Genomic DNA, 15065 nt, shown 5'->3' with positions numbered 1-15065 from the left:
CGGCAGCCCAGACCGAAGGAGAAAGTACCCACGACTCGGACTACCAAGTGAAGACCCGACATCCCGCCAGGATCGAGTCAGTACTGAAGATACGACATACTTAGAAAACAAAGAAGAGTATGTCCGAGACGGTTACTACAAAGACGGCTACTACTACGAGAAGGATCCAGAACTGGTCCAAGTAGTCGAAGAACTGGTGGCCACTAAGGCCAAGCTTGTTGAGCAGGAGCGCGTCTCCGAAAAAATGCAGCGCATGATGGAGCGCCTCCAAAGCAAGTTCGGAGATCTAGGCGACTCGGACGAGGATGCCTCTGTTTTAGGTGGTGCTGATGCCACCATGCCGGATCCAGCCGTTGCTGGACCATCCAAAGCCACCCCTAACAAGGGCAAAGAAAAAGTTGGGGAGCCTGTGCGCAATAACACCTCTGCACCTCCTAAAGGCGTGAATCACCAGGCCGGCTGCCCCCCCCCCCCCCGCGCGCAGAAGGTCTCTAGCGCTCCTAAGCCCAGACGTCCTTCAGCCCCAAGGGGGCACTCTGTGCCTAAAGGGCCCGGTGCTAAGGCACCCAGGCCTAGGGGAAGGAACAACCGCCCCAGTGATTCCGTCAACCAGGACGGTCGGGCTGCGGACACGCACTCCGAAGATAGCTGGTCCACGGTGGACCTAAGAAGAAGGTTGGAGGCCAAGTATGAAAAGGCCAAAGGAGAAAAGGCCCGGCCTCGCGGAGATGACCTGCGAAATCATCTCAACGACAAGCTCCGGGGACGTGACCTCCCGGAGAGCGATACAAAGAGGCTCGAGGAACAGATCGTTGCCTTGACCAAGCTGGTCCGGAAGCAAAGTGGGGCCCTGTCAGACTCTAAGGAGGAAGACCCGGAACCATGTATTCGGAGGATCGCGGAAACGCCCCTCCCAGAGAACTTCAAAATGCCTCATATAGAATTATACGAGGGGAGGACAGACCCGCGCACCCATCTAGCTAAATACAACAAGATGATGCAAGTGGCGCGCATCAGTGAGGATGCCAAATGCATGTGCTTCTCACTCACCCTTACCAAGTCCGCGGAGGACTGGTGGAAAAGATTAGCTCCCGGATCCATCCACAGTTGGAAGGAGCTACAGTCCGCGTTCAGGAGGCAGTTCATTGCTGCCCGGGACCACGACATGGAGGTTGGTTCCTTAACCAACATCAAGCAGCTACCCAATGAGAGCCTCAAAGCTTTCATTCAAAGAATGATGGAAGCTGCTGCTAAGACCAAGGTCAGCGATGACATGAAGCTGATCGCCCTTCAATCGGGGCTTACCGTCGGCTCCCTGCTATGAGGGTAAATGCAAAGGAGACGGGCAGAAACCCTGTCTGAATTCATGTCAAAAGCTCAGGGAATCATCAACCTTGAGGATGCCTACCAACAGGCCTTTGGAGTTCCCCCAGCTCCGACGCCCTCCGTGACTGCGCCGAGCTTTGCTTCGCAAGCTACCGCACCAGCCCTCACGCTTCCAGGAGCCCAGTTCACTCCAAGCGTGTATGGGCCTTCCGCGCCTGCTCAGACTCCGGGTCAAACCCATTTCTCTAGGTACGGAGCTGTACAAACCGGATGTAGTATCGCTCCCGGCCCGTCGCAACCGCAAGCGGAAGGCCCAGAACAAAATCTGAGCCAATCGCGGAATAAACGAGGCGGAAGAAACTCCAACCAGGGGGACCATTCAAAGAAACCCCGAAAGGACTATGAGCCCAAGTTCACGGAGTACACCAGTTTGATAGACTCACGAGAGAATGTCTATCGGGCGACCTGTAATATGGTCAACTACAGGAAGTCCCCGAAAGTGTCTCACGGAGGAAGGCGTCCGCGAGACTCCAATAAGAGGTGTGAGTTCCACGGAGACGTGGGGCACACCACAAACGAATGCCTTCAGCTGAAGGATGAGATCGAGTCCCTGGCAAGAGCGGGACACCTCGGTCAATGGGTGAGGATACCCATAATCTATCCCAGACAGGGAGTAGTTCACGGAGCTGCGTACTCTCCGGGACAGAGGGGGACCGCTAGCGCTCCTGGAGCCGGTCACCCCCAAGCTCCTGGATCTCAGTTCCCAGCGCTTCCTGCTCCGACCTCTCCGGCACCCATTGCCATGTTGGCTCCAGGACCCGGAAACCCATATCCGCCTGGCCTTGCTCCGTCGTCCGTTGACGGACACGTAGCCACCATTTCCGGAGGACCGCACCTTGCCGGAAGCACCCGCAACTCCCAGAAAAGGTACTTGAGGGAGTTAGAACCAACCGGGGAGATGTGCGCCTTGGTTCAGTCACCTGCTCAGCGTCCCCGAATGATGGATCTTCCCATCACCTTCACGGAAGATGACGCCCGACATGTGCACTTCCCCCACAACGATCCCCTCGTCGTGGAAGCCCAGATTGCCAATAAGAAGGTGTCACGGATCCTAGTTGATAATGGAAGCTCCGTAAACATCCTCTTCAAAGCTGCCTTCCACGCGATCGGATTAACCGAGACAGATCTGACCCCATGCCCCATCCAGCTTCAGGGGTTCAATGGGGATGCACTCATGCCCTTACGCAAAATTCAACTTCCAGTCATCCTCAGAGGAGACCGCGACGCTTGTGCCTTCGAGCACTGGACATTCGTGGTGGTCGACTGCCCCACGGCGTATAATGCCATCCTAGGTCGACCGGTCCTAATCGATTTTGGGGCCGTAACCTCGATACGCCACTTATGTTTGAAGTTTCCATGCGACAACGGGCGTATCGGCACCCTCCGGGGAGACCAACGAAGTGCACGATGCTATTATAACGTCTCCGTCCGATCCGTCTACACGGTCCAGGAGGCGATTGTTGCCGCTCCTTTGGCGGAGAATTTACCAGAAACTGGGGGTGCCCAAGGGGCATACGCTGACGAACTCGACCCTAGAGTGGGGGTCGAGAGGGCGATAGAGCCGATGGAGGAAGTCGAAGAGGTGATCCTCAACTCGAGAGATCACACCAAAGTCATTCAGGTGGGGAAAAACCTTCCATCGGCCATTCGAGAAAAGATCGTGGCCACTGTGAAGAATAATCAGAATATCCTGGCATGGTGCCACGCTGATATGACGGGGATTAATCCTAATGTTGCGTGCCACGCACTCAACATAGACCCATCTGCAACTCCAGTTCGCCAAAAGAGGAGGCCGTTAGACCCAGTGAGGGCCGAAGCAGTCAAAGCTGAAGTGGACAAGCTGATGTCCATAGGCTTTCTCCAGGAGTCACTCTATCCCGTGTGGTTGGCCAACCCGGTTCTGGTCCCGAAACCCAATGGGTCCTGGAGAATGTGTATTGACTTCACGGACCTGAACAAAGCCTGCCCAAAAGATTGTTTCCCTCTTCCGCGAATCGATCAAATGGTAGACGCTACTTCCGGGTATGAACTCTTATCCTTCATGGATGCATACTCCGGATACAACCAGATCAAGATGCATGTCGCGGACCAGGAACACACCAGCTTCCTCACGGACAAGGGTGTCTACTGTTACGTTGTCATGCCTTTCGGTTTGAAGAATGCTGGGGCGACATACCAGCGTCTAGTAAACAGGATGTTCAAGGACCAGCTGGGGAGGAACATGGAGGTGTATGTAGATGACATGTTGGTAAAATCCAAGACCTCTGACGATCACAGTGACGACCTTGAGGAAGCTTTCGCCATGATCCGAAAGTACGGAATGAAACTGAATCCGAAGAAATGTACTTTCGGGGTCTCGTCTGGGAAGTTCCTCGGTTTCATTGTCAGCTCCCGCGGAGTGGAGGCCAACTCTGAGAAAATTAAGGCGTTCATAGACATGCCTTCTCCCCGAAAGCATAAGGATGTCCAAAGCGTTACCGGAAGGATAGCTGCTCTCAGCCGCTTCGTATCTAAGGCCACTGACAAATGTGTCCCCTTCTTCAATGTGTTGCGAGGAAACAAGAGGTTCGAGTGGACCCCCGAATGCGAAGCAGCCTTCCAACACCTCAAGGAACATCTAACTCGAGCTCCCATTCTGTCCAAACCTGTCGAAGGAGAGGCGTTGTTCTTGTACTTAGCTGTGACAAAGCATGCCGTGAGTGCCACTCTCGCCCGGGAAGACGGCCGTCTCCAGCTCCCTGTGTATTACGTGAGCAAGAGGTTACTGGACGCCGAGTCCAGATATTCAATGATCGAGAAACTCTCCCTCTGCTTGCTAATCGCTTCGCGGAAGCTAAGGCCCTATTTCCAGGCACACACCATCAGAGTACTCACCAACCACCCTCTCCGGCAAGTCTTGCAGAAGCCCGAGTCTTCTGGCAGATTACTTAAATGGGCCATGGAACTGAGCCAGTTTGACATCCACTACCAGCCACGTGTTTCCATAAAAGGTCAAGCTCTTGCGGACTTTATTGTGGAATGCTCAGGAATGAATGACCTCCCGGAAGATCCTGTCCCGGAACTTCCCACATGGAAGGTCTATGTAGACGGAGCCTCAAATGAAAAAGGAGCTGGAGCAGGGGTTATCCTAATTTCTCCCCAAGGACATCAGCTCCAGAGCGCCATCCGTTTCACGTTCCCAGCATCCAACAACGAGGCAGAACACGAAGCCATGCTAGCTGGATTACAACTGGCCAAGGAAGTCGGAGCCCAAAAAATCGAAGTATACAGCGACTCCTTACTTGTGGTAAACCAAATATCCGGAGAATACCAGACGAAAGACGAAAAAATGGCTGCCTACGTGTCTCTCTCCCGCGGCCTCCTGCAGCATTTCAAAGGCTACCAAATCCGCCCGGTCCCCCGGGCCCAGAATTCACTCGCGGACACACTGGCCAAGCTTGCAACAGACCCAGAGATTGAACAATATGGCCTAGTGCCCATCGGGCACTTAGAAGCACCTAGTATTGAGACACAGAGGGTAAATGCCATCATCGACCATTCCCATTCCTGGATAGGACCCATCCTCAAATTTCTCACCACCGGAGAGCTCCCCACTGATAAAGCTGACGCAAGAAAGCTCCAATATCAAGCTCCCCGATACGTGGTTATGAATGGAAAGCTTTACCGAAGGGGGTTGTCCATACCCTTCCTTAGGTGTGTTGCCGGAACCGAAATCAGCACCATCATCCATGAGATTCACGGAGGCTTCTGTGGCGACCATACCTCCGGGCTGAGCCTCTCCAAAAAGATCCTTCGTCAAGGATACTTCTGGCCCACCATGAAGAAGGATTGTGTGGATTATGTCAGAAAATGTGAGCAGTGCCAGAGGTACGCCAAGGTTCCGCGAGCGCCGCCTACAGAAATTACCTTAATGACCAGCCCCTGGCCGTTCGCCGTTTGGGGCATTGACCTAGTAGGTTCCCTTCCAACTGGAAGGGGTGGAGTGAAGTATGCCATAGTCGCGGTAGACTACTTCACCAAATGGGCTGAAGCTGAACCTATGAACACGGTCACGTCTAAGAAAGCACTGGACTTTGTCATCAAGAATATAGTGTGTCGTTTTGGGCTTCCACGAAAAATTGTGTCCGACAACGGGAAGCAATTTGATAGTGAGCATTTCACGGACTTCTGTGCTTCGCATGGAATCATCAAAAGCTTTTCCGCAGTCGCCAGACCTCAAGCTAATGGGCAAGTGGAAGCAGTAAACAAAATCTTAAAGACCACGTTGAAGAAAAAACTCCAAGCATGCAAGGCTCACTGGCCGGAAGAGCTTCCGCGAGTACTTTGGGCCTATCGCACAACAGAAAGAACTTCGACGGGGCACACACCTTATTCCATGACCTTCGGTTGCGAGGCCGTCATCCCAGTAGAAACTATGATCCCCTCTCACAGGCAGGACACCTACGACCCTACCCGGAACCACGCCCTTCTCCAGGAGTCCCTAGACATGATCGAAGAGCTCCGGGAGCAGTCACAGGTCCAACTCAAAATGTACCAAGGCAAGATAGCCCGACACTTCAACACAAGAGTCAAGAGCCGTACATTCGAAGTTGGGGACCTTGTCCTACGGAGAGTATTTCCTGCTACACAGGATCCGGGAGTGGGAGTCCTCGGACCCAACTGGGAAGGCCCCTATGAAGTCCAAGAAAAAGTGGGCCATGGGACGTATCACTTAAAGAGACTCGACGGATCTAAAGTCCCGCGCGCCTGGAACGCGGAGCACCTCCGCCGTTACTATCAGTAGGCCCCGGACTATCTAGTCGAAAGTCCTTGGTGGACGTAGCAAAAATTTAAAATATGGAGATAATCCTCCCAGCTATAAAACACATGCCTAACAGGCTAATTTAATAAAACACGGAGAGATTCACTCCGCTTTTACTGCATTTTTTATCCCTTTGTTCCAAGCTGTGTTTTAACAAGTGACCACGCGGTCCGGAGACGTCTGGACCCCACGCTCACTTAGGGGGGTATACATGGCTAAGGCATAGCCATACGCCCCTTGAACAAAACATACAGAGAACACCACTTATGTGTTAGCATTGTGTTTGAAATTTTTAAATTGTTAAGCTTAGGTTGATTTGTTGCCATGAACATATTTGCATTACGTGTCATGTGTGCATTATGTGGTTATGTGAAAATTGCCATGAAAATGTCTGCCATTATGCATCATGAAAATTATCTCCTGTGTAGCCCAGCGATGAACAGGACTGGGGGTTGAGGCACATTCAGAGAGCTACGCCGAAACACCCCCAACTTCCTGACAAGTCCTTCGCAGAATACCCCGCGACCGCTGTAAAGCTTTGCTTCGCAAGCTTCAGCTCCAGGTCTCATAAAGTAATGCATGGCAAGATCCGCGACCACTGAAAGCTTTGCTTCGCAAGCTCCAGCTCCGGGTCCCGCAAGGCGAAAGATGGCAAGATCCGCGACCGCTGTAAGCTTTGCTTCGCAGGCTTCAGCTCCGGGTCTCACAAAATAATGCATGGCGAGCTCCTCGACCACTGCAAGCTTTGCTTTGCAAGATTCAGCTCTGGGAGCAGATATAATCGATCCCCCAGTTACAGCAGGCCTTGCTTCGCAAAGCCCCTGCTCCAGGATCGCACATGGTAGGCGTGACGATTTCCCCGACCGCAACGAACCTTGCCTCGCAAGGCTTCATGCCAAGTCCCTGAAGTCGGCCACCGTGAGGTCCGCAACGACAGTTAGTTTTGCTTCGCAAAGATCTAGCCCTAAGTCTAACGACGCTCACCAAAAGAACTCCCGTTCCGGCACCATCCCGCGGAATCGTATTAAGTGTTTGCCTCGCAAGCTTTGTAAAGATCGCGATGGGGAGATGGAACGGGTCACCTTAGCCATCCCAGCGAACGGTATAACTACAAGTCCCAGGATTGGCTATTTACCTTAGGAAAGCTGAGTACGATGAAAGAGGGAGTCTAGCCGTTGGAACCAAGAACCCTCCGTAACCCAGAAACTACGTGGGAAAAGACATAAGCCGTTGGAGCTTCAAGTTAGAAATGCATAGGTTCTGGCCGTTGGAACCAAAACCTCGTGCGCCCCTACAGCAGTTTCTACCGTATAAAAGTCTCTACCCTAAGCACAAAATTAAACAAGGAACTCAGCAGAAAAGGAAAGAAGAATTCTACAATTATTACAATGAAGGCCCTGCGGACCGGGCATCTGTAATGTTCCCGCAATTAAAAAAGAGTACAGGGAGCTTCGCCCCAAAGGAAAATAAAAAATAAAAAAATTATATATACACAAAGGATAAGACCCCTTCAAGCACTGGGGGTGGCAGCAGCTTCCACGACCGGGGCCTCGGAGACAGCGGTTTCAACTGGGGCTGGCGGAGTCGGCTCGTTGGAAGGTGGAACTTCATCACTGGCAGGATCAGAGGTCCCCGCCTCTTCAGGATCTTCTGCCTCAGGGGCTCCAGCAGGCTCGTCGATGTTATAAGTCTGGACATACACCTCTGGGCTTTGATCCCACACCTGTATCTTTTCCCTCATGGCGGCGGCATCCTCTCCCAGGTAGCCTACTACCTCCGGGTTTATTTTCCAAAGTTGGTGCATGAGGACCACGTGGGATAGATTAATCGTTCTATTCAGCACCACCTCGGCATCTTCTTTCTCCTTCAAGCGCTCCGCCTCAGAGGTCGCCAGCTTTGCCTCCGCGACAGCCAATTGAGCCCTCAATTTTTCCAGCTCGGCCTTGGATGCATCCCGCTCTCCCTTAAGGGAATCAATCTCCTTGCGCTGCACCTTATTTTGATCCAGCAAGGATTGCTTCTCGGTCACATGCCCCCTGACAGTGAATTGCAAGGCTGCAATCTGTTTATCCTTCTCAGCGAGCCCCAACTCCTGCATAGACGCGAGATCCTTGCTCCTCTTATGATCTTGCTCCTCCTCGTGCAGCCTATTCTAAAGAGTGGCATATTCCTCGTTCCGCTTAAGGAGGAGATTATTTTTCGATTGCAAGCGGGCATCCAGGGTATCCTTCTCCTCCCTGGCCTGGGATAGCTCTTCCTGGAGCTTGGAGTTTTTGGCCTTCAAGTCATCCGACCGCTGCTTGAACTCATTCTCCGCGCTGGCCTGGTACTCTTGATATTTGGCAAGATATTTCTTGTCCGCCTCTTCTTCAGCCTTGCGCCGGGCCTGGTTAATCTTCTCCACAGCCTCCCCCTTTATGCTCTCGACCTGTTGGGTCAGTTTCTGCTTCTCCGCCTCCAAGGCCTGGCAAGCCACCTGGCTCTCCTCCAGCTGAACCAGAACTGCACCCACCTCCCGGAACGAGCGTTCCGTGATGAGAGAGGCCTGCAAGGAAAGACAACAGAATGAGTTAAGCAGAACCAAATGTACTAATACAAATGATCCCAGAACACAACAACTGACAGCTTACCCCAGAAAGTTGCTGCTTTACGGCATGTGTCAGCAACAGCGGGTCCTTACTGCTACTGATGGCCCATTTCTCAGAATTGAGCTCGCACAAGCTCAGGGCCATGTCCTCCATCATCTCCGCTCCGAACGGCGCCAATGCACGTCCGAGCCTAGGCACCAGCCTCTTCTCCAAGGCTGGGCCATCCAAAACCACTCCAGCCGGGTGAAGGGATCTCACCCCTTCTGCCAGCTCAGCTCTCTTCACGGCAGACAGGCTGCCTGCCCTTCCCTGAATAACAGCCTTCTCGGCCTCCAACTGCCTCCTTAAAAAATTATCAGCCCGTCTTACACCCTCCAGGAGGGCAGCGGGGAAACGGGTTGGTTTCTGAGGGAAGTGGAACTTCAGGCAAGGCTGAGGAAGGCTTGTTTGTTGAGAAAGTGGAAGAGAAGGAGAAGAAGGAGACCCCGAAAGGGTGGACTCCCTTTGGACTGGAGGAGGAGGTAGACGGGGTATTAGAGACGGTAGCGAAGACACTACCGCCCCGGTTTGTTGTTGCTGCTGATGTTGCTGTTGCTGTGGCGGTGTTGGTTGTCTTTGTTGTTGTTGTTGTTGTTGCTTTTGCTGTTGGGGTTGTGGTTGCCGCTGGGTGGGGGTAGTCTGGCGGGGACTGCGCGCAGCCCGGAGGTCTCCATCACCTCCGGGAGAAGAATGTCTAAGGCGTTTCTTCTTGTCGCCATCAGCCTCTCCTCCGGGGCGCTTGCTCACCCCGGTCATCTTCGCGGGGAACACAAGACCTTCCCCCTCGCTGCTACTACTCGAGACCACCATGGCCTCGAAAGGCCCCTTGACAGGAGGCCTCTCCACCACCGGAGACACTTGCGCCTCGCCACTTGTCTTCTTGGGTGTGGCAGCTTTACCTCCCCTACCAGCTCTGGCCTTTCGTCCTTTCCCCTTGGACGGGTCTTGGCTAGTGGCGGCCTTCTTGATAAGTGAGGTAGCTCTCCCCAACATCTTTGCTTCGGGATGTTCTGCAAGAAATGTACGAAGCAAGGTTAACCAACCAGCAAGCGATGTGAAAAAAGATAAGCAGAAAACAAAACAAGCAACAGCATAAAAGCACAAACAAGTCCACCAGCAGGGAACAAGAAACAAACAAGAGAAAAGTTTGAAAGGGACGACCATGCACGAGAAACGTGGATGGCCTTCCCCGAGCAAAACAAGACACCGCTTCCTGCTCCAGGAAGCTCCCGTACTCCTCGAAGTCCAGGAATGACATGCTGAGGGAAGAAGGGTCAACCATGGTGACACCTTCTGGCAGACTACCGTCACTCAAACACCCGAGGAGCTCATCTACCCTATCGCAATATCTGTCAAAGGGTATCCTACGCGGGTCTAGCCTAAGGAAATGGGGATCGAACCCCATCTGAGAAGTCCGGGAAACCTCAGACAGGCTGGGGGTGTGGATCAATCGAAAGCTAGTCTTACCTTTCCCGGAGGTACCAGCTCCCGGAGTCCCTTCATTGGGGTAAGTTGCGGCGTGGCGAGCCTCGATTTCTTCTTCCTCCGACTGGGGGTCGAGGAACCTCTCTGCCCAACTGAGGGATAAATTATTCTCGTCCTGGGCCGCCTGGCAGATCACCTTGGACAGCTTCAGGGCAATCTGCTCCCGGACGTCAGCTGACACCTGACTTTGCCCCCTGCCACTCACTGGCTCAATATTTTGGAAAGAGGCGAGTAGCCCATACTCCCTCAAAGATTCGGTGGTCACAAGTCCTTCCACCTTCAGCTCTTCCTCCGAGAGCCCCTCGTAGAAGTTTGACCTCCTTATCATCTCCGCGCAGCGAGGTGTCCGCGGGACGGCTTCTGCAAAATCCAAACACGAGTGTTAGAGATCCTCCCGGAAGGCAAACCAAACGTGAAGAAACAAAGTTAGAAAAGAAAGGAAGGAGCACTTACCAGGGACTTTGAAGTCCAAAGACAGAGCTGGCACCCTCTTCAATGGGAAGCCAGTCGTCAGGAACCAGTACTCCCGGAGATCTGGAACCCTCGCGGTATGACATGTGGGACACATCACGTCCGGATACCTCTCCAGCCTATAAAACCCCACCTTGTCTGCATGACCTCTCATGGGCTGAGAATTCAGCCCATAGAAGTATAGCACCTCCTCCGGGGTAGGGGCCTCCAGGTCCCGGGACTTGCAAAAGATATACCACCCCGCTAGAAGCTTGTAGCTGGGGGGAATCAACTAGAAGGGGGCAATCCCCGCCTTCACGCAGAAGTTGGCAAAATAACTTCTTAGGGGCAAGTGTGCCCCACACACTATGTGTGCCCAGCTCCAGGCACCAAAACCCTCGTGACTCTGGCTGGCAGACTCACCCAGCACCGACAGACGGTGCCACATCAGGCCTGGGATGTTCTTCAGGCCTGCCTCTGAGGAATACAGCTCCAGCATGCCGTAGTTCCTGAACAGGTTCGGCTTCTGGTCCATCTCCCAGATGGAACTGTTGATAGTCAGTGGGCTAGCCACAGCCACCTTAGTTTTTGCTTTCCCTTTTGCGCCGGCAATAGGGGAACCTTGCTCCTGGGCAGATTCAGCCTCTACCGCATCGATGATTTGTTCCTTTGAGGTGTTCGTCACTGAGCAAAAGAAACAAAGAAGAAAACACTCCAAGCAGTCAGCACCCTTGTCATACCCTAACGGTATTAAAGGCGTCGGGGAGACCCTCCCCGAAAACTGCCTGGAGAGGCTCCCACCGAGCTTGCCGAGGGGTTGGCACCATGCCACCCGAAGGACAGCAAGGACCCAGATTCAAACTTCGAGCCTAAGCCCGCCGAGAGAAGTGTTTTCCCAGGGGAAGACACCCTAAAGGCGTTCACGCTTATAACAAAATAACAAAATAACAAGCAGACGAGAAACAACTTTCCAAAAGCAAATCGTCAAAGCATACAAAGAAATGACTTATTGACTCACATCAGTCACATGCCTATCAAAGCCCTATTCAAGCATGCATAAAGATGACACCGGCAGAAAACTCAACCCTAACAACTACCAACAATCTGAGGTTTAGAAGGAAAAAGCAAAGTAAAAATACTTACTGGTATTCGGGTAGTTGAAGATTGAGGGAGTAACCGGGTCACTGCACCGCACGAACACATGAAGTAAAGGCTGCATAGACAAGCAACGATTCAAACCTAGAACTTCGGCGAACAAACCTACTGCCAAATCGAAAGAAAATTTTCTGGATTCCTTACCAAAAGAAGTGGCGAATTCGAAGGAAAGGAAGCTTGGAAGCTTGAGAGTTCGAAGATTTGGGAATCTGAGAATCTGAAAGCTCGAGAATTTGAAAGCGTAAAGAGGAAGAAGGGTCTGTTCCCTCGTTTTTATAGCAGGAACGAAGTCATTTCGAATTCCACAAATGGACGGTCCCGATCTTCCCATACCGCATGCATCAGATCCGACGGCTGGGGATGAAGTGCCGATCCCATTTATGACTCCTCGGATGGGAATAAAGTATTTATTTCCCATCATTGTACCATCTCGGGCCCGGTGTACCATTAAATACCGTCAAATCACTACTCAGACGCCTGACGCACGCATACTCATCCAGTCGCCTCACGCACACGTCTTGGTCACAGAGCCATTCCCTGCATGACGCGTGGCCCTTGCCACACTTGAGTACTTGAGTTCAAACAGAAGAAATTTCCTTTTTTTTCCGTACTAACACTCAGACGGGAAAAAGGAACCCTTCCAGGAACACAGGAGGTGACCCCTCGCCTAATCTAGAGACCAGAATACCTGGAGGACTGTACAAGCTCCCGGACCTCTCAAGCTCCGTGACCTCGGGGGGTAAATGTTATCCAGATTTCCGGATAGCGTTTAGATGGATAGCCTCGGGGAAGCAGAATTATCAAAGTCTTTCACGAAGGGTGACCAGGGCTCGCGGATGGACAGAAAGGCTTCGCCTCTCCCGTTTAGCGTCTAGCACACTCTTTCAAGCAACCACGACCCGGAAGCTCGTCAATTCTCCCGGAATCCCGAAGGGATATCCTTCGGGGAAGGTCCTTCCAGGAGAAGCTCTTCAGGTTACCTTCGCGGATATAGTTCCGTGCCTCGCACAGAAGAAGGCCAAGCGGTCGAGTCATGGAGGAGGCATAGTTGGAATGATACTCACCTGACACAGGATCCCGCCTGACACGCCTGACAGGTCGAGGCCGCACACATCCCAGCACGCCTAAAAGTGCCTTTTCGCCTACTGTTCCGCTGACAGCCTGGAAAAGACAGCTGCCTTTTGACATTCCCCATATTTTCATGTAATTATACCTACGTAGAGCCTTGTAGCCATGCTACTACGGTAATTGTATCCCCTATTTACGGCTGGTGTAATTAAGACTCATAGGGGCAGAGTTAAACCCTAATCCAAAAACCCTAGCTATAAAGACCTCCTCATTTTACGATAGGAGAGAGGCCAAGAAATTACAGAGCAAGAACTCTGCCAAAATCTCTCTAGCTTCATCTTCTTCAAGAGAACCCGAGAGAAACATTGTGAGTTTGTGAGGTTCTTGTACACCAGCCATTTTACTGTAATTCTCTACAAGTATAATTACATCGACTCGTGGACTAGGGCTCGTTAACGCCTGAACCACGTAAAAAACCTGTTTGTCTATTTATATTTCTGCACTTCTGCAGTTCTTATCTTTTTATTATTTTGTTTGTATTTGTTTCCAAAAAACTCGGTAAACATTATGATTTTGTATGATTAGTAAATTACCATTGTTATCAATACTTGTATGAACTTATGGTATGTTTGTTATGACTATATGAATATATGTTTGCTTGTTTGTATTTTCCTTACTGGGCTTAGAAGCTCACTCCTTATGATGTTGTTGTGCGACAATTGAGGATTGAAAGGTCGGTGCCGAGTGGGACCTAAGAGCTGAGTGATGTATTCATGGGGACCATATAGCTGAGGAATGATCAACGGGCCTATGATTTTATATTCCAAAGCATTTCCTTTAAAAAATTTCTTTTATTTTTAATGTTGCTCATTTTATTCTATTAAAGACTACTATTTTATTTATGTGAAGACATAGGATCCCTTTGCTTAATCTGATTTTTCCTAAATAAAAAGCAATATTTATGTTATGATTCAAAGTTGTGTTCTCGATAATTATATGAGAAATTAGGGCGTTGCAAGTGGTACCAAAGCCACGGCTATATTGGTCCTAAACGTTCTCACGAAATACACATGACAGCTACAAAGGACCAACTCGCTACCAAGTAAGTATACATGTTTTTTCAAAATATGTTTGTAATGTTTTTCTTGTGTTATTTTCAGAATTTAGCTCAATGGATTCAAGTGTGGTTAGAAAATTTAAAGTGATAAGAAGAATACCAGACCCTGAATATGAGAATGAGTTTAAGAGGGTGTTTCTTAGAATCAACCGAATTCACAAGGAAATAGAAAAGATTATCGATAGTCATACAGCCCTTTTAAAATCACATGAGAAGTTCATAGTTCTCATGCACTCAGCCAAACTACACTAGCAGAACCAAGCTTAAGGATAGCATGGAATGAAGTTTTATTTGATAATGATGTACCTATTGAAGATAAATATGACATATTTATGGATAGGTTCGCACAAAATTTTATAATATTCAAGGATATTATCTTACCAAATGGAGAAATAAGAGAAATGGTTCATCAGTTACCAGACAACCTTAGGGAAGGATTTCTAAGTGAAGTTCCTTTCACTTCAAGATTTATCTACACTCAAGAGGATTATGAAGACTTCACTCAGGATATGCTAGAAGAAGGATCCGATGAGGAGGATTAGATGAATATAAGAACACATCGTTAAGTTTTATTTTATTTTATCTTTAGAAAATTTTCACTACTTTGTAAATAATTATTTTAATAAAACATTTTATTTTGTTTCATTGTTTAGTAAATGTTAAGAATTTTGGATTCAATTGAAAGTGTAAGGTTTAAATTCCTCTCTTATGGGTTAGCCCATTTGTGAAGGCCCATTTGTTTTGCATTGTTAGATTGGATCTAATTAAAATGAATAATAATTAATAAAGCAAGGGTTCAAATTCCTTTCTTTTGGGTTCAAGTGGAAGTTAGGGGGCCTTAGTAGTGGGTACGATATTGTTGGATTAGCTTTATACAGGATCTTTATTTATTTTCATGTATATCTAATATTAAACAAATTAATACGAGATAGCCTAAAATATGTTTCTAAAATTGAATTCAAAGAGAAACAAAGAA

The sequence above is a fragment of the Humulus lupulus genome, chromosome 5 (assembly GCF_963169125.1).
Source record: "Humulus lupulus chromosome 5, drHumLupu1.1, whole genome shotgun sequence".
Classification (NCBI taxonomy): domain Eukaryota; kingdom Viridiplantae; phylum Streptophyta; class Magnoliopsida; order Rosales; family Cannabaceae; genus Humulus; species Humulus lupulus.
This window is presented reverse-complemented; position numbering follows the sequence as displayed.